This window comes from Lycium barbarum, chromosome 2 (genome assembly GCF_019175385.1).
Source record: "Lycium barbarum isolate Lr01 chromosome 2, ASM1917538v2, whole genome shotgun sequence".
NCBI classification, from domain to species: domain Eukaryota; kingdom Viridiplantae; phylum Streptophyta; class Magnoliopsida; order Solanales; family Solanaceae; genus Lycium; species Lycium barbarum.
The window spans coordinates 110,960,831-110,982,357 of record NC_083338.1 but is presented as its reverse complement, the minus strand read 5'-3'; the positions used below and the strand labels follow the sequence as shown (position 1 = coordinate 110,982,357).

Here is a 21,527-nt window from a genome sequence, read left to right as displayed (position 1 = left end):
TAAGTGTCCAAAGCTCTCTTATAACGGTATCTTTATCCCAGCAGATATAATCTGTTTCCTCTACTAAATTTACAATACCTCAGTTGTTTCTTAAATCCACAATCCTTGTCCTTTAAGGATTTCACTATTTCTGAGGTGAAGTCATATATACGCAGTACTCCTTTATGCCTTATGCTCTTTCACCCTTGTTGTGTACCCAACACTGACTTCTAACTTACTCAAAATCATATCAAATTTGTCTTAATAATGGTCTTAAATTATCACCTTGTCGTCGTATTACACCTTTAAGTTCGTAGCTATGTATTTCCCTTTTATTTTTCACTCGTACTCAATTAATTACGTCTATCTTGGGTGCTTTCTTTAGTATTCCTTCCCATTTCGCCATTCTATGTCCATCTTTTAATCTGTGCACGAGGAATCTCTTGATACTCCTGTATCCTTCGGAAAACACTACTCCTACATAGTCCCTTTCTCTTTTTCAAAGTGTATTATGTTCATCCCTATTTATTCTAATCATCCCAGTCATTTTCTGGCACTCATTCTGCTTCGTTGCTCATCTTTTATAGTTTGGCCTTTCACAGTTCCGTCACTTATATTACTCGTGTCCTCGCATCACTAACTCCTCCATATTTTCTGTCGGTGCTGATTGAGAAGTTGAAGGTGCTACTGATGCTGAAGATTAAAGCCAAAATTGACGCAAAGATTCGACCCATAATAACTTTGTGCTTGAGATCCAAGACCATATATTCTTCTTTTCCTTGTTCCCCCAGTAGCTTCGTAATATGCTTCACATTGATCAATATCAGACTGAGATTGTGATTTTTCCCGTAATATTTCTTGATATCTTTCCTGTAATAAGTAGTGAAATTAAAACATCAAGAATACTAATCATTCAATTTTTACCAAATAAAAAGAGAAATGAATTCCAAAGATAAGGGAGCAGATATTTATCCATTTTTCGTTGGAATTGAAGTCTCACGATGACCAACGAAAAAGAGTTTCATACAACTTGGATATAAATGATCATATACACTGTCTCATAGTCAAGTAACAGAACATGAAAACAAAGACAATTAGAGTTCCTAAACAACAAATGTAGTATCATGTTCAAAATAAGAAAAATATTTAAAGTAAGCATCTGAGTATCAACATGAGGCAGCTCTTTCCAACAACCTTAGACTAGTAGTTTTTGACCTTTGAACTTGCTCAAGTATAACAATTTTATCTCCAGCCCAACATCAACTATTCTGCACTGTATTGCAGTTTCAGTATTTTTGCACTGCATTTTTTGCATTTTTTGCACAGCTTTTTCAGCATTTCTGCACAATTTTTCAGCATTTCTGCACAGTTTTTCAGCATTTCTGCACTGCGTTTCAGCATTTCTGCACGATTTTCTAAACTGCGCTTCAGTATATTTTTAGTGTTGTGCTTCAGCAGTGATTTTTTTTGCACTGCGTATTTGTATTTTTGCACTGCATTTTCGCATTTCTGCACAAGTTTTTCAGCATTTCTGTACTAAGTTTCAGCATTTTAGTACAGTATTTTTAGCATTTTTGCACAATTTTTCCAGCATTTCTGCAGTGTTTTTTTTTTTGCACAGCATTTCAGCAAAGTTTTTTTTTAAAAACTTTATCACCATGTTCTCCTCCAGAAGGACTTAAACATGATGATAATGCTTCCTTTTCAGTTCATCACCAACAAACTTCCTCTGTGAACTCAGGTATAGCACCCGTTCCAACCGTTTATATGCAGTAACAGTAATACAACAAGACACGAATAAGACATATTTCAGGTCAAATTTAACACCATTATTTTAAAAACTCTTCATTTAACTCCAACAGAAAGGTATTGAAGATCATTTGATGTTTCAAAACTAGCACTTGGAAAATAACAAGAAGTTGTTTTGAAAACACTTGATGAAACAAGAGAGTTTAAACTTAAAATAGATCTGAGTCAGAGAACACTGTAATAGATCTTCTTAGAGAGCTGAAATCTTATTGCAAACTTGTTTTATAACAAAATTGACTATTCTTTCTAGGGTAAATTGATTAGAACAAAAGTGGCCAGCTACCAAGAACTTAATAACTTAATACTCAGACGAAATGCATGTTTTGATTTATTCTCACAAAGTAGTAAAATGAGTTCCTTCTACTCCCCATCATGCTAAACAAGAGCAGTGACAATTTCATCTTAATCATAGCTATAGATAAGAATGAACTGAAATTCTTAATCAAAAGTGACTAACTAAGTCTAAGGAACTTAATCCAAATAGTCCTATAGTTCCCATAAGAGGAAAGGGAGTAAATAACTATATCACATATTGTCTTCCACAAGAAACTAACAAACCAGACAAAGCTAAAAAAAAAAGAAAAAACACTCCTGAAATTTAACTAATTCATACTTGAATTTAAATGAACAGAAAACAAAACTATAGAATAAATTGAAATAGTGAGCAACATCAGGATTGAAAACAAAGCGACAAATAATGAAGATTACATTGAAACAGAACTGCAAAGCAATTACTTATCTAATTCAAAGAGCATTAGGACTGAACTAATCTATATGAGCTCACAAAAACAACAGAACGAGCAAGAAATGAATATGAGCTGAATTGTCACGACCCAACCCCGTGGGCCGCGACCAGTGCCCGAGCTGGGCACCTATACGTACCCGATACCCCAAATTAGCATATTAACAGAATAATAATATAATAATAATATTAGTGGTCGCTACAGAATTTAGCAGAAAAGCAGACTTGGCACACATAGGCCGATAAGGCCATCACAGAACAGAATATCCCAAACATATGTACAGAACCCACACAGATGTATCCACAGACCTCTACAGAACATATCATAATCATAAGACGGGACAGGGCCCCGTCATACCCTGAACAAAGTACATATCCAGATATCAGTGACAGACTGTACCAAAAGATGGGCTCTGTAGAAGAGAGCGCCCCAAAATAGCAGAAATGGGATCCTAAACGTGCGGATCAGCAAACCTGTCGTCTGTACCTGCGCGGCATGAAAACGCAGCCCCCGAAGAAAGGGGGTCAGTACGAAATATGTACTGAATATGTAAAGCGGAATCACAGAAGTCAAATCATAATGGTTACAGAAAATGAGTACAGAATCCAGAGTGTCAAACGCATATTTCCAAAACAGACAGAATGCGTACAGAAACATATGTCATATCATATCATATCCGGTCCCTGACACGGGACTCGGCAGACAGAATGTGGCCACCCTCCCGACGCTGGTGCCACTATACAGAGGAATCAGAAAAAGGGGCGTGGCCCCGTATCATATAATGTCATATCAAAATGGCCATAACAGATCAGATCAGAATAGGCGGACATGGCACATCATACTCCACAGACCCATGTACGCGTATACCTGCCCCCTCACATCGGGACGCGGCGAACAATGCAGAGAATTACGCTTGACAACATATCCTGGCCCGGGCTCAGTGGGGGAAACATTGAGACATCCACGAATGGAGTAGTGAGAGACTAATGCAATTTAAAAATATAATAAATGTTTTCAAAGACTCGATGAAGCGTAACAAAGACAAACAAATCCAATGGGGTCGGACGGAATCATAATAAATGTATTTCGGATATCATAATAAATGTATTTCGGATATCATAATAAATTACAGAAGTATAACTTTCCCGAAGTCATTCCGAGTGTCAAAATAATTTATAATATTTAACAGAATATTTAAAATAATATTCGTTAAGCGATTAGTAGGGTAATTAAAACATTTCTTTCAAAAATCGCTTAAAAAGGAAGCTTTAACACATTAGAGGCAAAAACGTAAATAGTGGGCCCGCCTCAGAACAAATAAGGTGGCGGGCTCAAATTGTGCCCTCTAAACATATAATATCATCTACGAAGGTTATACAAACATTCTATGACTTTCTGAGTAACTTAGAGCACAATTGCATAATTTCAGAAAAAGCGTATCAAAATGGTTCAATTCTACTGAAGGAAAAACTGAAATTTTGTCTTGCGGATTCCGAGGGCCACGAGGTCCTTCGAGGCCCGGATCCGACCCTAACTCACTAAGGGCATGCCAAGGGAAGTAATAGGGTTGCTTTACATACCTTTCGCGCTCCTTAAGCCTTTCCAAACTCACTTCCCGTTTCGTCGAAAAACTGCAATTGGTCAAGTTTACCAATTGTGAATTATTAATGCCATTATTTCAACTTTAAGCATATTTGGCTACCGAAATTTCGGCAGCACTTCCCCTATACATATGACACCCCGAGAATTCAACTCGGCTATAAATCATCAACAACAACCCAAACGACAACAACAATATCAACAATGAACATTAAAAACACAAATATCCTTCAACTAGTCATTTTTCTCACAAGTTGACATAATCTTCAATTCAACCCAACTTTCAACTAAGATCAATAATTTCATATTCAACAACCATCATGATCATCACCATATAGTTCTAGAAACATTTCATATCGTTTTCCTTAAGATATACACTCGATATACAATCTTCCGCCAAAATCATAACTTATGCAAAACATCAAATCTTTGGCATACAACTTCATAACAAGTTTCCAACTTCCAAATTCATCAATGGTCATCACAACTAACAACCAAACAACTTCATTTCCTTAATGTTGGAAAAACCATACTAAAACGACATAAGTTTCTACATTCCAATTCAATACAAAATTATATCATTCTAACTTCATTTACATATCAAGCATTACAACAACACTCCAATACTCTAAACAAACTTAATCCATTTCATTCCCAAGTCAAATATACCACACGGCCATATGCTATTTTTCTCCATTCAATCAAATTTATTCCACTTTCATTCTCAACATAAATTCCATCACATTCACAACTAGAATACAACATGAATTCTATACATTTTTGGCTATACAATATACAAATACACATGGCTACACATATATACCACACACCCACTTTGCAAACTTCCATTTCTCCATACAATCAACACATTTCTATATACTACAACCCAAACAAAACTCCATAACACAAGAATAAAGGATAAATTCTTACCTTTTCCTCTAGTCTTCTTTACTTGAATTTGTGATCACTTTGGTGAACCAAGGCCTCCTTTCTCCAAACCAACTACACCAAGTTGAAGAGCGGACTCAACTTAGTAAGGAAACCACAAAATACAAATTTTTAACACAAGATTTTTGGTGGTGAATTTTCCACACCAAACCCGAAATGCCTTCTTTTTTTTGCTCTTGTTTTGCTCTTCTTTCTCTTCTAAGTCTCTTGAACCTTCTAAGGGATAGTGATCCCTTTATAATTAATTAGCACATGGAAATATTCATTAAAGCCATGGGTTGGGCCTCACTTGGCCGGCCACCCCTTAAACATCGGGCCTAAATTTTTTTTTTTTTTCTTTTTGGGCCAACTCGGTTGGTCCCGAGTTGGGCCTAGCCCACTGACCTTTCGACCTTAAAACGTTCATAACTCCTTGTACCGACGTCACCTGGGAACCCACGACCTATGGATTGAAAGCTAATTCAATTATCTACAACTTCTATTTCAAGGTATTTTCGAAATTCCAAACTTACAATACCGTTTTTGTCCCCCAAAGTCAGGTCACCCGAAAACGTTTTCTTAAAAATATTCGTTTGGAGGGTTTCCACTTTGATTTGGTCCAAAGGTACTTCATGAGTTGTGTTTAACTTTACATATGTGATTCATATGACTTTTCAGATGTTCCAAAAAAAATCTCGGTATGTGGGCCCCACCCCAGCAGATGCTCCGAGGTTCAATAATACGGGATATAACATCCTCCCCCCCTTTAGAACATTCGTCCTCGAATGTTAAATTAATCTCATAGGGTTTGAAAATACTTTGGGGGAGTTCATGTTTACAGGCATCACATATGACACACGATTGATATTGGAATAAATTAAAGCAGGGATTTAAGGTTACCTGTGGGTATAGAGAACAACTGAGGATATTTCTTCTTCATTTCCTCTTCGGCCTCCCATGTCATTTCCTCCCTATTATCGTTCCGCCACAGTACCTTAACAGAGGCTACATCTTTATTCCGAAGCCTCCTTACCTGACGATCCAAAATAGATACGGGCTGCTCCTCGTACGATAGTTGCTCCGTCACCTGAATGTCATCAGCAGGAAATATTCTAGAAGGGTCACCGACGCATTTACGAAGCATAGAGACATGAAATACCGGATGTACCGCTTCCAAATCAGATGGCAAATCTAACTCATAGGCGACATTTCCAACCTTCCGAACAATCTGATAAGGCCCAATATAACGCGGACTGAGCTTACCCTTTCTGCCGAACCGCATCACGCCTTTCATAGGCGATACCTTCAGAAATACCCAATCGCCTACCTGAAACTCCAACGGTCGACGCCGTTTATCCGCGTATGATTTCTGTCGACTCTGGGCTGCCAACAGTCGCTCTCGAATAAGTTTCACCTTGTCCACGGCCTGCTGGACCATATCTGGGCCAATCAACTCTGTCTCGCCAATATCAAACCAGCCAATCGGCGATCTGCATTTCCTGCCATATAGAGCCTCGTACGGAGCCATCTGGATGCTGGAATGGTAACTGTTATTATATGCAAACTCAATCAATGGCAAGTGATCATCCCAGCTGCCTCTGAAATCAATAACGCAGGCCCGCAACATATCCCCCAGCGTCTGTATAGTGCGCTCGGCCTGCCCGTCGCTCTGAGGATGAAATGCGGTGCTCAGACTCACCTGAGTCCCTAGTCCCTCCTGAAAAGATCTCCAGAAATGCGCCGTAAACTGGGCGTCTCTGTCAGAAATAATAGATATAGGAACCCCGTGGATCTTCACAATCTCCTTAATATAGAGCCTGGCATAATCCTCGGCGGAATAGGTAGTCCTGACGGGAAGAAAATGGGCTGATTTCGTCAGCCTATCAACGACGACCCAGATGGAATCATACTTCCGTGGAGTGCGAGGCAAACCTGTAATGAAGTCCATATTAATAACCTCCCACTTCCAAGTCGGGATTTCCATCTCCTGCAACAGTCCACCCGGCTTCTGATGCTCAATCTTGACCTGCTGACAATTAGGGCACTGGGCGACGAACTCTGCAATATCCCGCTTCATGCCGTCCCACCAGTATAAGCATCGGAGATCATGGTACATCTTCGTAGACCCAGGATGGACCGAGTAGCGAGCATAATGTGCCTCGCTCATAACCTGCTGCGGAAGGCCTGCAATATCCGGTACACACAACCTGCCTTTGTATAACATAGTGCCGTCCGGTGAAAACTCGAACGGAGTCCTCTCCTTATCATAGGTTGTGTCCCTGTACCGAACTAAGACAGGATCCTCGAACTGATGCCGCTTAATATCGTCCCTGAGGGATGACTCAGAAACCCCTCGAACAGAAATCCGTGTATCTCCAGAATCGGCCAGACGAACCCCGAGACTAGCCAACTGCTGAATATCACGGGCTATCTCTCTCCTGTCTGGCTGTAAATCGGCCAAACTGCCCATAGACTTCCGACTGAGCGCATCGGCAACAACATTAGCCTTACCCGGATGATACAGAATATCCACGTCATAATCTTTCAGAAGCTCCAGCCACCTCCGCTGTCGCAAATTAAGCTCTCTCTGCCTGAAAATATACTGGAGACGCTTATGATCAGTATAGATATCCACATGAACGCCATATAAATAGTGTCTCCATATCTTCAGAGCATGAATTACCGCTGCGAGCTCCAGATCGTGGGTAGGATAATTCTTCTCATGCTTTTTGAGCTGCCGGGAAGCATACACTATAACTCTGCCATGCTGCATCAATACACAGCCCAACCCCATGCCAGAAGCGTCACAATAAATAACATACCTGTCCGGTCCCTCTGGAAGAGTCAGAACTGGGGCTGTAGTCAGCTTCTCCTTCAGCAACTGGAAGCTCCGTTCACAAGCGTCAGACCACAGGAACTTAGCTCCCTTCTGAGTCAGCCTTGTCAAAGGCGCTGAAATCGAAGCAAACTTCTCCACAAATCTCCTGTAATAGCCTGCTAACCCCAGGAAACTGCGTACCTCTGTAGGCGTCGTAGGTCTGGGCCAATTCTTCACGGCCTCAATCTTCTGTGTGTCCACCCGGACACCATCAGCTGCAATAACATGCCCCAAGAAAGCCACTGAAGACAGCCAGAATTCACACTTAGAAAATTTCGCATATAATTTCTGATGCCGGAGTACCCCTAATACCGATCTCAGATGATCTGCGTGCTCCGCCTCAGACCGAGAATAAACCAGGATGTCATCAATGAATACAATTACAAACATATCCAAGAATGGCCTGAATACCCGGTTCATCAAATCCATGAATACTGCGGGGGCATTAGTAAGCCCAAAAGACATAACCCTAAACTCATAATGCCCATATCGGGTCCGGAAAGCTGTCTTAGGGATATCGGCCTCTCGTACTCGCACCTGGTGGTAACCGGATCGAAGATCTATCTTCGAAAAACACTTAGCGCCCTGCAGCTGATCAAACAAATCATCAATCCTGGGGAGGGGGTATTTATTCTTTATAGTTACCTTATTCAGCTGCCGATAATCAATACACATACGCAGCGACCCGTCTTTCTTACGCACAAATAATACCAGGGCTCCCCAAGGCGAAGTACTGGGTCTGATGAAGCCCTTATCCAACAAATCTTTCAGCTGCTCCTTCAACTCCTTTAACTCTGCAGGAGCCATTCTATACGGAGGAATAGAGATAGGCTGAGTGTCTGGGAGTAAGTCAATAGAGAAGTCTATCTCCCGCTCTGGAGGAAGACCTGGAAGCTCGTCGGGAAAAACATCTGGAAACTCATTAATCACTGGGACTGACTGAAGTGTCGGCGTCTCGGCGTCCAAGTCTTGCACCCGAACCAGATGATAGATATAACCCTTTCTGATCATTTTCTTTGCCTTAAGGTATGAAATAAACTTACCTTTCGGCGATGCTGTATTACCAGCCCAATTTATAACTGGATCCCCGGGAAACTGGAAGCGAACTACCTTATTCTGGCAGTCAACATTAGCGTAACAGGAAGCTAGCCAATCCATACCCATAATAACATCAAATTCAGTCATATCTAACTCTACCAGATCTGCCTTAGTGTCACGGTCACAAACGATCACAGAACAGTCTTTATAAACCTGTTTCGCTACAACAAAATCCCCTATCGGTGTGGCTACCTCAAATGGCTCTATAGGTTCAGACATAATACCAATTTTACCGGCAACAAGGGGTGAAATATATGATAAAGTCGAACCTGGATCAATTAGTGCATACACAGATCGAGAGAAGACCAATAAAGTACCTGTGACGACATTAGGAGATGCCTCCTGATCCTGGCGACTGGCTAAAGCATAAATGCGGTTCGAAGGACCGCTAATACCAGAAGCTCCACCACGGCCTCTGCCGCGACCCGCTGGTGCCGCAATACCCTGCCCCGTAGGGCGCATAGCCACTGACGAAGATGAAGACCCAGCGGCTGATCCGGTAGGCTGCACTGCACCACCCGAACTACCCTTATACGGGCAATCTCTCACAGAATGGCCCTGACGGCCACAAGAAAAGCATGCACCGGTGGCTCTGTAGCACTCTCCCGTATGGTATCTGCCGCAAAAAGAACACTGAACCCTGGGTGGCCTCATATGACTAGAACCCCTAGCTGTCCGCGAACCTGAAGCCCTGGAGCTCTGGCCTGCTCCTGAATACCCTGGGCTATCGAACCTGCGACCTGTAGGCTGGGGAGGCGCGCTCTGCGCTGGCTGAGATGAAAATCTGCTAGGCTGCTGCGGCTGTTGGGGCTGTCTGCCCCGAAAGTCTCCAGATGACCTGGCCCTCTTGGGCTGTCTCCGATCCTGGCCCCTGTCAGGCCGGTGTCCTCCTCTGCCCCGATCCTCTATGCCCTGGGCATGGGCCTGGATACGGGCAATGTCCATACCGGGCTGAGCAGCCAATACTAAGCAGCTATCAACAAAATACCGATCCAACCCCATAATATATCTGTGCATCCGGTCCGCCATAGTAGCCACCACAGTAGGTGCATATCGGGCCAAGGAATCAAACTCCAAACTGTAGTCCCGGATACTGCGACCCTTCTGCCTCAATAATAAGAACCTATCAGATCTGGCTCGTCGCAACTCTGGGGGCAGAAAGTGTCCAAGAAATGCCTGAGAAAAATCGCCCCAAACTGCTGGAGGAGCGCCGTCCCCCCTGGATAGCCCCCATGATTCGTACCAGTTTGCCGCCACATCATATAACCGGTACGAAGCTAACGCGACTGACTCTGTCTCGGAAGCATTAATCAAATCTAGAGTGCGTCGCATCTTCCTGATAAACTCCTCAGGATCCTCCTCGGGCTTTGTCCCGAAGAACTCTGGAGGGTTACAAGTCAAAAACTCACGGGCTCTCGAACTATCACGCCTGACTGCCCGGTCACCTCCCAGTCCATGCCCCTGAACCTGCCCTGCCACAAGTCTCGTCAGCAACTGGACTGCCTCCCTCATAGACTGATCCTCAGTGCCTGGCCGTGGAGCTGGAGGCTCAGGTACTGGAACTGCGGGAGCTGGCGGTGGAGCCGCCCCCCGATCTGCGGCTGCGGCCGCCCCAATCTCCTCCATTAGTGGCGGTGTAGACGAACCCTCTGTCTGGGGCAAAGTCCCCGGAGCAATATGTGTCTGGGCCCTGGTAATCCTCTGGACCCGGCTAGTCTCTCCCAAGGCTGCTGACTTGGCCTTTTGGGCCGCTGTTGCCTTTTTTGGAGGCATATCTGCAAACATAGCCACTCGTTAGGAAGGGGTCATCCTGATAACAGAGCTCTATCGCACGATCTAAGACAGAAAGAAGGGTAGTATCCTGAATGCCCTGTAGCCTCCTGTTTATAGGTGTGGTGCACAACACACCGATAAACAAGACTCTACTAGACACGGTCTGTGGACATTCCGAGGACGAACCGCTCTGATACCACTTTTGTCACGACCCAACCCCGTGGGCCGCGACCAGTGCCCGAGCTGGGCACCTATACGTACCCGATACCCCAAATTAGCATATTAACAGAATAATAATATAATAATAATATTAGTGGTCGCTACAGAATTTAGCAGAAAAGCAGACTTGGCACACATAGGCCGATAAGGCCATCACAGAACAGAATATCCCAAACATATGTACAGAACCCACACAGATGTATCCACAGACCTCTACAGAACATATCATAATCATAAGACGGGACAGGGCCCCGTCATACCCTGAACAAAGTACATATCCAGATAGCAGTGACAGACTGTACCAAAAGATGGGCTCTGTAGAAGAGAGCGCCCCAAAATAGCAGAAATGGGATCCTAAACGTGCGGATCAGCAAACCTGTCGTCTGTACCTGCGCGGCATGAAAACGCAGCCCCCGAAGAAAGGGGGTCAGTACGAAATATGTACTGAATATGTAAAGCGGAATCACAGAAGTCAAATCATAATGGCTACAGAAAATGAGTACAGAATCCAGAGTGTCAAACGCATATTTCCAAAACAGACAGAATGCGTACAGAAACATATGTCATATCATATCATATCCGGTCCCTGACACGGGACTCGGCAGACAGAATGTGGCCACCCTCCCGACGCTGGTGCCACTATACAGAGGAATCAGAAAAAGGGGCGTGGCCCCGTATCATATAATGTCATATCAAAATGGCCATAACAGATCAGATCAGAATAGGCGGACATGGCACATCATACTCCACAGACCCATGTACGCGTATACCTGCCCCCTCACATCGGGACGCGGCGAACAATGCAGAGAATTACGCTTGACAACATATCCTGGCCCGGGCTCAGTGGGGGAAACATTGAGACATCCACGAATGGAGTAGTAAGAGACTAATGCAATTTAAAAATATAATAAATGTTTTCAAAGACTCGATGAAGCGTATCAAAGACAAACAAATCCAATGGGGTCGGACGGAATCATAATAAATGTATTTCGGATATCATAATAAATTACAGAAGTATAACTTTCCCGAAGTCATTCCGAGTGTCAAAATAATTTATAATATTTAACAGAATATTTAAAATAATATTCGTTAAGCGATTAGTAGGGTAATTAAAACATTTCTTTCAAAAATCGCTTAAAAGGAAGCTTTAACACATTAGGGGCAAAAACGTAAATAGTGGGCCCGCCTCAGAACAAATAAGGTGGCGGGCTCAAATTGTGCCCTCTAAACATATAATATCATCTACGAAGGTTATACAGACATTCTATGACTTTCTGAATAACTTAGAGCACAATTGCATAATTTCAGAAAAAGCGTATCAAAATGGTTCAATTCTACAGAAGGAAAAACTGAAATTTTGTCTTGCGTATTCCGAGGGCCACGAGGTCCTTCGAGGCCCGGATCTGACCCTAACTCACTAAGGGCATGCCAAGGGAAGTAATAGGGTTGCTTTACATACCTTTCGCGCTCCTTAAGCCTTTCCAAACACACTTCCCGTTTCGTCGAAAAACTGCAATTGGTCAAGTTTACCAATTGTGAATTATTAATGCCATTATTTCAACTTTAAGCATATTTGGCTACCGAAATTTCGGCAGCACTTCCCCTATACATATGACACCCCGAGAATTCAACTCGGCTATAAATCATCAACAACAACCCAAACGACAACAACAATATCAACAATGAACATTAAAAACACAAACATCCTTCAACTAGTCATTTTTCTCACAAGTTGACATAATCTTCAATTCAACCCAACTTTCAACTAAGATCAATAATTTCATATTCAACAACCATCATGATCATCACCATATAGTTCTAGAAACATTTCATATCGTTTTCCTTAAGATATACACTCGATATACATGATATACAATCTTCCGCCAAAATCATAACTTATGCAAAACATCAAATCTTTGGCATACAACTTCATAACAAGTTTCCAACTTCCAAATTCATCAATGGTCATCACAACTAACAACCAAACAACTTCATTTCCTTAATGTCGGAAAAACCATACTAAAACGACATAAGTTTCTACATTCCAATTCAATACAAACTTATATCATTCTAACTTCATTTACATATCAAGCATTACAACAACACTCCAATACTCTAAACAAACTTAATCCATTTCATTCCCAAGTCAAATATACCACACGGCCATATGCTATTTTTCTCCATTCAATCAAATTTATTCCACTTTCATTCTCAACATAAATTCCATCACATTCACAACTAGAATACAACATGAATTTTATACATTTTTGGCTATACAATATACAAATACACATGGCTACGCATATATACCACACACCCACTTTGCAAACTTCCATTTCTCCATACAATCAACACATTTCTATATACTACAACCCAAACAAAACTCCATAACACAAGAATAAAAGATAAATTCTTACCTTTTCCTCTAGTCTTCTTTAATTGAATTTGTGATCACTTTGGTGAACCAAGGCCTCCTTTCTCCAAACCAACTACACCAAGTTGAAGAGGGGACTCAACTTAGTAAGGAAACCACAAAATACAAATTTTTAACACAAGATTTTTGGTGGTGAATTTTCCACACCAAACCCGAAATGCCTTCTTTTTTTTGCTCTTGTTTTGCTCTTCTTTCTCTTCTAAGTCTCTTGAACCTTCTAAGGGATAGTGATCCCTTTATAATTAATTAGCACATGGAAATATTCATTAAAGCCATGGGTTGGGCCTCACTTGGCCGGCCACCCCTTAAACATCGGGCCTAATTTTTTTTTTTCTTTTTGGGCCAACTCGGTTGGTCCCGAGTTGGGCCTAGCCCACTGACCTTTCGACCTTAAAACGTTCATAACTCCTTGTACCGACGTCACCTGGGAACCCACGACCTATGGATTGAAAGCTAATTCAATTATCTACAACTTCTATTTCAAGGTATTTTCGAAAGTCCAAACTTACAATACCGTTTTTTCCCCCCAAAGGCAGGTCACCCGAAAACGTTTTCTTAAAAATATTCGTTTGGAGGGTTTCCACTTTGATTTGGTCCAAAGGTACTTCATGAGTTGTGTTTAACTTTACATATGTGATTCATATGACTTTTCAGATGTTCCAAAAAAAATCTCGGTATGTGGGCCCAACCCCAGCAGATGCTCCGAGGTTCAAAAATACGGGATATAACATGAATCAAGGAAGAAAGTTACTTAAACTAGAATCGTTTGTTAAATCGCACTATAAGAAAGTAAAAAAACTGAGAAAGAACTCTAGAGTCGTAGCCTGTTACTCAAAGATGAAAAGATAACATCTATCCTTTAAGATATTAACAGTAGATGAATCTGGCGTATTAGGATCCCATTTTTTTCTTACCACACTCCTGGCTATAACAAAGAATCAGAAAGTTAACTTTCACGACATTAGCAAAGTACAAACACGTATTTAATCACTATAATCAATCTTGTCTAATACATCGTTTGTTTGAATATGAAGTAAAAAATGAAGAGGAAGACAGAGACGAAAGGGAAAAGAAGAGCGCTTGTTTATTCAAACTAAACACAGAACTTGAACTGATCTACCTACTTCGGACGAAACTAAATACCAGCTGATTAAATGGCTAAAATCTTAATCCGTAAATTAAGTAAAGACCTGTTAATTAACAAGCTTAAACAACCAATAAAGTAGAAAATTGAATAAACCTTAAACAAACTTTATTGTTAGCACATACTCATACCAGAGAAAAAGTCTGATTCTCTTGTCACTTACGACACAAAGCAGAACACAAATATACTTAATTATCATAATAAAAATTATTTATGTGACATCCATTTGAAACTGAAGTAAAGCAAAAGCAACAAAAGCGATAGAGAAGAAACTCGCACCTGTTTTGGGACAGCGAACTGAGGCTATTGTAGTTGTCGAATCTCCGAATCCGCTCGGAGTAATCCTTGCTCAAGCCGAGAACCGAAAGAGGGGATTTTGACCACATATGTTTGTTGTAAATGCAATCATTCAAACACAGTAAACTACTCTCAAAGTGCAGATACAAAACTCATTCAAATGTAGTAGCAGTTCATCAAATAGCAACTCAAAAAATACCATATGCTTGCCTCACATGAACCATTAATTTGCCTCAAAGGTGTCTTAAGAATGCAACTTATTTAACCCTCAAAAGTGCAATAGTTACCTACCTCAAATTATAGATATGTATTCTAAGGCATAATGCATACCTTTATTAATACCTTCAACAGAGATTCTAAACTCCGAAGAATCTATATTTCTGTCATGCCATATTCAATAAGTTAGTAATTAAGTCCTAAAACATAGTACTCAAGCATCGCGCCACAACACAAACCAATATTATGTGTTCTCTATAAAGATCAAAGGAGAAGTTAAAAATCTGACCTTTTCAGACTTAAAGAAAGCGGTGATATCTTATCACTATTCAGTTATGAAATCCACCTTAGCATCGCGAACTTAAGAAAAATACCGACAAACAGAAAAATAACTCAAACCATAATAATAGCCAAGAGGAAAAGAAGAAGAGAGCAGTGTTAGGGGAGAAAGAGCAGAGAGGTCTGGCTAGGTGAGTGCAGTGTTTGTGCGAGCCTGCGAGGAGGGTAAGAGCAGTCAGTCAACACTCAACATAGGTCAACAAGAGAGCAAAAATCAGAGCCTGAATATAAGCAGTGACAAGCCAGTGATTAGTAAAAGAAGATTTTTAGGCTCAGTATGTAGTATTGCCAAGCAAGGGGACAGAGACATCGTCATGTCTGCGAACTTTGGTTGTAGCGATGCTATCGGCCAACCGGGTTGCCTTTCCAAGAGCGAGTAGATTTTTTTTCTCATCATGCTTATATTATAAGAAATTATCATCATTGCAAGAAAAGTGGTCTCAAACATACCATCGCCTTAAGCAACAGGAAGGATAAAAAAAAAATGTCCTCATATGCCACCATTAGAACGAGGCCAAACCTTCGAGAAGAGGGGGTACTGCAACCTTAAAATTCCAACACAACAAGCAGAAATGGATAGAAAACAGGGAAGTAGAGGTAACACAGGCTGACAGTGAAGTGGTGGTCTCCGTGAAGCAATGAGTGTTGCTTTGAAACTCCATTTTTTACTCCATTGTGTGTGTCAGCTTGTGTATGCAAATAAAAGAGAGGAGAAGGATATTAGTCACTAACAATAGAACTTGCAATTGACGTTCAAATTATTTCAGCATTAACTAATCAACAAACCAAAGTGAAAACATTTATACAGAGAGGAGGCAACCTCACGTCTTAGCCAAATGGAAGCCCCATAAACCATAATTTTCATGATATGTATGTATGTATGTATATATATATATATATATATATATATATATATATATATATAAGTTCCTTCTTCAATACCCATATTCATAAAGTACAAAATGATTATTTTAAGGACACAATTTCTCCTTCTTTATGAGATCTAAATTGACATTGTTAGATACAGAAGCGAAAGGCCTAGATTATGGTCCATGTTTTGGTTACAAGAGGACTAAACAGATTTGCATTTATTGAGTAAAGTAATTGAACTAATGCATGTCATCCAGAAAGTATATAAATCCCTATCAAGCATACTTTCTAAATCATGAATCCTAAAATTCAAAATATAACCAAATCATGGTACATATTCGACATAGGAACATATTCACATCCATCTAGCAAGTGAAATAGAGCAACTACTAACTTCTATAGTCATGATTTTCAGAGAACACATCATTTAATCTAAATTCTATAACACATCAGGACACGAAATACATACAACCAATAAGACATGAAAAGCAAACATGAATAAGTATCTAATTACGATGTTAAAAAATCAGTTAATTGAAACCCTTAAGTCATCAACCACAATCGCAACCTCCAACTTCGGGAAGCGATAAAATGAAAATCAAATTCGAGAATCACATAAAAGTCCACAATACATAAATTCCCAGGGATACAATTAACAAAAGAAAAACCTAAAATTTTAGCAAATCAACCTCAAATACTCTACCTGATGAATTAAATAGAAGTCGATTTTGAGAAACAGCAACAACAGGTGGTTAAATCAACAAAGGAGTGAACCCCAAACCTTAAATCAAAAGAGAGAGAAAGGGAAAAGGCCGTGGACGGCGACGACGATGGCAATGTAGACGGCTCTCTCTCTCTATCTGTGTTGTGTTGGGTGTGTTTGAAGTGAAGACGGCTCTCTCTCTCTCTCTCTCTCTCTCTCTCTCTCTCTCTATCTATCTATCTGTGTTGTGTTGGGTGTGTTTGAAGTGAGAGGAAATAAATGAGTGCCCTAGCATATATCCTTTTTTTTAATATTTAACGACGGACTAGCGACGGATTTTATATTCCGTCGTTAAATAATACATTGACTTCTTTTAATAATTAATATTGCAAAGAATTTTTCCGTTGCTACGAATATATATTTTTTGGAGACAAATTGAAAGGTCTGGCGATGGATTTTCCGGTTGCTGAATCCGTCACTACATAAAAATAAAATTTGTCGCGCCTCTTCTGTTGCTAAATCTGAAGTGAAATTTAAGGCGCCAAAATTTCGCGCTAATAATTAGTGACGAAATTCAGTTATCGTTGTTAGTCCGTCGCTATATAATGAGATAAAATTTTAGTTGCTTTTCTTGCAACAAAATGAGCATTCCGTAGCTAATCCGTCGTTAATTAGCGACAGAATATGGTCTGTCGCTAATATTCCGTCACTAAACGCTGATTTTTTAGGAGTGCATATCGATATCGACCTCACAATTACTATTACTATCAATTCAACAGTTAACTTTATTTCTCGAAATCAGACTTACAACTTGGTCAAATCCTATCATTACTGTTAACGCGACTTTTCAAGACATATTACGAACTTATATCTCATTCCCTTTTTATTTCTAGGAAAATTTCGGCAGAGTTTCCTCTGTATTTCTTACTATCCCAAAACCTGCACACAGGAAATACCAACACTGCCACGCGGGGCCAACATATATATATATATATATATATATATATATATATATATATATATATATATATATATATAGCATATCATAGCCACACAGGGCTCCCAATACCAACAACAGTATGAAAATGATGAACTTACCTCGTATGTCCAACTCAAACCGTACCCGTTATTCTTTCCTATTTATTTTCCCAATCTTTAACTGCAGGTTTCAATCATACCTGTAACATTCACACCATATCTGACATATATTCTGCCTACCGTTACTGATTCCTTCAGCTTCTTCTGTACGCACCTTATAGCTGAACTTATCAACAAAAAATATATATACATTCAATCCATTTTATTGATATACTTACAATAACTTACCTTGATGATGACCAGTTTTTCATTCTGTATATACAATTTCTGATAATGTAACCTCAATGAAATATAAGCCTCTGTAACTCCCAGTAGCATTATTTACCTTCACTTGTCGACACCACTCTCCTGCTGAAATCAAAGGTCAGTATATAAGGGATATCATTTCATACCTCTTGGCTCTATCGCACGATCTAGAGTAAGAAGGAAAGATAACATCCTAAATGTCCTGTAGCTTCCTGTTTATAGATGTGGTGCACAACACACCGATAAACAAGACTCTACTAGACACGGTCTGTAGACACTCCGAGGATGAACTGCTCTGATACCACTATTGTCATGACCCAACCCCGTGGGCCATGACTAGTGCCTGACCTGGACACTCGTATACGTACCTGTTAGGTATAGTCAAACTGAATCTAAGAACAGTATGGAAACTTGCAAAAGAACCCCAAGGGTTCATAACGTCATCATATATATATATATATATACATATATATATATATATCCAGATAACCTGTCTCCTGAAGAGTCACAACTGATCAAAACATAATATGATACGCAAGCCGACAAGGCTGCCCTTGCAGACGAACATATCCATAGCACATCGTATAGACACAGCTGAACAAAACTTATACACAACCCACACATATGTCTACAGACCTCTAAGAGTATCGATAGTGAAATATGACAGGACAAGGCCCTGCCGTACCCCTGGATAAACATACATATATATACATCAAAAGGATCTGTACCAAAAGTCTAGGCTCCGGAACAATGGAGCTCTCCAAGACAGCTGAGTAGAAGTCATATGCTGAAGGGTCACCAAACCGACTATCTGTACCTGCGGGCATGAAACGCAGCCCCCCAAAGAAAGGGGGTCAGTACGAGATATATACTGAGTATATAAAGCATGAAATACAATAAAGAAGATCATGACTGAAATAGAGATTACAGGAGACGAGTATGTCAATCAAAGATACCATTGCACTTGCCTTATGAAATGTAAATCATACATGTCAATATCATATATCATACCCGAACCATTATGGGACTCGGTGAATAAAGTCATCATATGCCATCCTTGGTGCCATAATCACATCATATATATATATATATATATATATATATATATATATATATATATATATATATATATATATATATATATACCGTACCCGACCCTCTAGTGAGAGACTCGGTGAACAATGCAGTGAAACTGTGCACGAAAACATACCCGGCCTGGGACTCGGTGAAAGATATATTGAGGCATGCACGAGCAGAGTAGTGAGCAACCATATGCAAACTAAGTCATATCTGAGACTCAATAGAATAATCAGAATGAACTATCATTTAAAAATCAAGACAATAATCATATCAAGTACCCTTCGAATATCATTATGGATCATATCAAATAAACTTCAGGAATCATAGACACCTATCAAGACACAATGAAATAGCTTCTGGAAATCAAGAACATTAGCCATCCTAGTGGCTCTAAGAATAGGAGCTTCTTTGGAGTCATATATACGTCGTCTGTTTGTTTCATAAAGATCATGCCAAAAAGAAAGAAGGGTTAGCTTCACATACCTCACGTCGTTCAAGAGCTCAGTCCAGCCAAGAACTTCCACAATTAATATGCTAAACCTATAATCGTAAGAATATGCACGTGACTCAAGAAGACTTTCGTATATCATATATATTAATTAATAACTTAATTCTAAAACGAAACGGGCAGCGCCTCCCCTATATCATTAGTATCTCCCAATTTGGTGTATCACCACAATAGTCCAACAACAAATAAATCCCAAAAAAACAACATGCATGTCCATAATAACTTCATAATACTCGATAACGAGCGACAAGCTCGAATTACAATCCGTATACTCCATGGCACCTTTTCGTATGCTTTCTTCTTAACCTTAAAAATATTCTCAATATGATAAGGGCATCATTTACCACAAATCTCAGCTTTATATCATATAATTACAACAAGAAAAACAGCCCACAACTCCAACTCTATCAAATAACAATTCTATTTGTAAGTTCGCGTTAATTACATCAATTCGTATATTGATACTTGTATACACCTCTTTATTTTCGTATATACATAGTATAACAACAAGCACAATAACAATAACTACAGCCAGTTCCACGATATTCCAGCACACCAAACAATTTATAACAACCACCAGACAGTCCATATGATAACAATAACCATTTATCCGATTTCCCCCAATTAATTTTGTAATTTCCGTCTCTTAATTTAGCTATGACCGGGATGAATTTAAATGTACCTAAGAGAGGAGGATTCTTACCTCATAATCAAGAACTCCTCTTCTTCCACCTTATTTCACTTCAAAGAAATCTCCAATTTCCTATCATCCGGAGAAAACCGACATTAAAATCACCAAATTAACGGATGAATCATCATGACTGAACTTGGTTTGACCTTACATGGAATAACGTAGCTACTATGTGTTAAGAAGAGAATATTACCATGTTATTTGAAGAAAAACGTTTCTTGCTACATAAAAATGAAGAAACGTTATTTGAAGAAAAACGTTTCTGCTATGTGTTGAAGAAATGTTTTTATTGCTTAGCACTACATCTTTAATATGAAAGATTCTTATCCCCACTTGTACGCACCATACACTACTTAAGTGTATGAGTCATATTTTGTTTCCTTGTAATACCTGCACGTGGCCATGCCAATACACTTGTCCCTTTGTTCATTTTTTTTATAGAAACTTTCTTATTTTATCTCGTGAAATTTAATTCCTTGCTCCCAATTTATTTAAACATGGACCACTTTTAATACACTTCGTATACTCATTATCATAATCATGTGATACAACATAGTCCATAGTCTCATTTCCTACACATAAAATATTATTTTCATTCATCGTCGTTACACTTTTTTGTCTTAAATAATTTTGGGACTTCATTCCTTATACACACCAAGTTATTCGTTTCATGCTTGAATATGGTCAAATTCTCTGGGCTCGAGTAAATTTACTCCTGTTGGACGGTCCAATTTTCTAGTCCAAAAATACGGAATATTATAGCTTGGACCGTATTTCATTCAAATAAATTTTGAACCTCGAAACGAAACTTATTTTATCCGATTCATTTCACTTCTAGTCCTTTGAATACATCTGTACCATCACTCTAACCGCCTA

At 39.8% G+C, this 21,527-nt stretch overlaps 1 long non-coding RNA gene across 2 annotated transcripts; it reads right to left on the bottom strand.

Annotated features, from left to right (window-relative positions):
• Positions 1–613: 613 nt before the first annotated feature.
• LOC132626763 (uncharacterized) lies at positions 614–17,234 on the bottom strand. 2 transcript variants are annotated; one of them, XR_009577611.1, is made up of 4 exons: positions 17,029–17,234; positions 15,406–15,609; positions 14,883–15,280; positions 614–849 (listed from the first exon to the last, which is right to left on the bottom strand). It is a non-coding gene; the product is annotated as an uncharacterized LOC132626763 (long non-coding RNA). The 2 variants fall into 2 exon arrangements; XR_009577610.1 differs by lacking the exon at positions 614–849 and having other exon boundaries at positions 14,882–15,280.
• Between the last annotated feature and the right edge of the window lie 4,293 nt (positions 17,235–21,527).